General features: G+C 44.5%; 1 protein-coding gene across 1 annotated transcript in view; it reads right to left on the bottom strand.

The window, feature by feature from the left end:
• The window catches only part of LOC104966337 (serine/threonine-protein phosphatase 4 regulatory subunit 2-B), a 24,083-nt gene that overhangs the window by 7,455 nt on the left and 16,194 nt on the right, over positions 1-434 (bottom strand). The gene's annotated exons all lie outside the window — the stretch shown is intronic.

The following is a 434-nucleotide window of genomic DNA, read 5'->3' on the forward strand; positions in this document are numbered from 1 at the left end:
ACAAGTCATGTGCTCGGAAATGCTGTTCAACCATTGGTCAGACATTACGGGGATAAAAACGCAAATCCCGGCAATTTCTACCGGAGCCTCGGCCATGGAGCATCGGCACTTTCGGCAGGTTATTCTCATGCTGCTGTTAATCTGGAGATCAACAGACACTAGCGGCCCGCGCATATGATTATGTAATCAGACAACGTCCGTTAAAAAACATTATAACACATATAATGAGACGTTCTGCAGTAAGGAGGGCGTTTCACAGACGACAGGTGTTCTTACTTTTATGTAGTTGAAGGAGCATTTTTACTTTACACGGCACTGTTCAACACTTCATTCTGCTTCACTCTTTAACTAAACAACCGCGGATGTCTTGAAAGACCCTTTCGCTAAAGATTTTTGAAGACATCCGCGTTCCTGTGACACGTCAATACTGCGCT

Source organism: Notothenia coriiceps, unplaced genomic scaffold, assembly GCF_000735185.1.
Source record: "Notothenia coriiceps isolate Sejong01 unplaced genomic scaffold, NC01 NC01_scaffold00037246, whole genome shotgun sequence".
Lineage (NCBI taxonomy): Eukaryota > Metazoa > Chordata > Actinopteri > Perciformes > Nototheniidae > Notothenia > Notothenia coriiceps.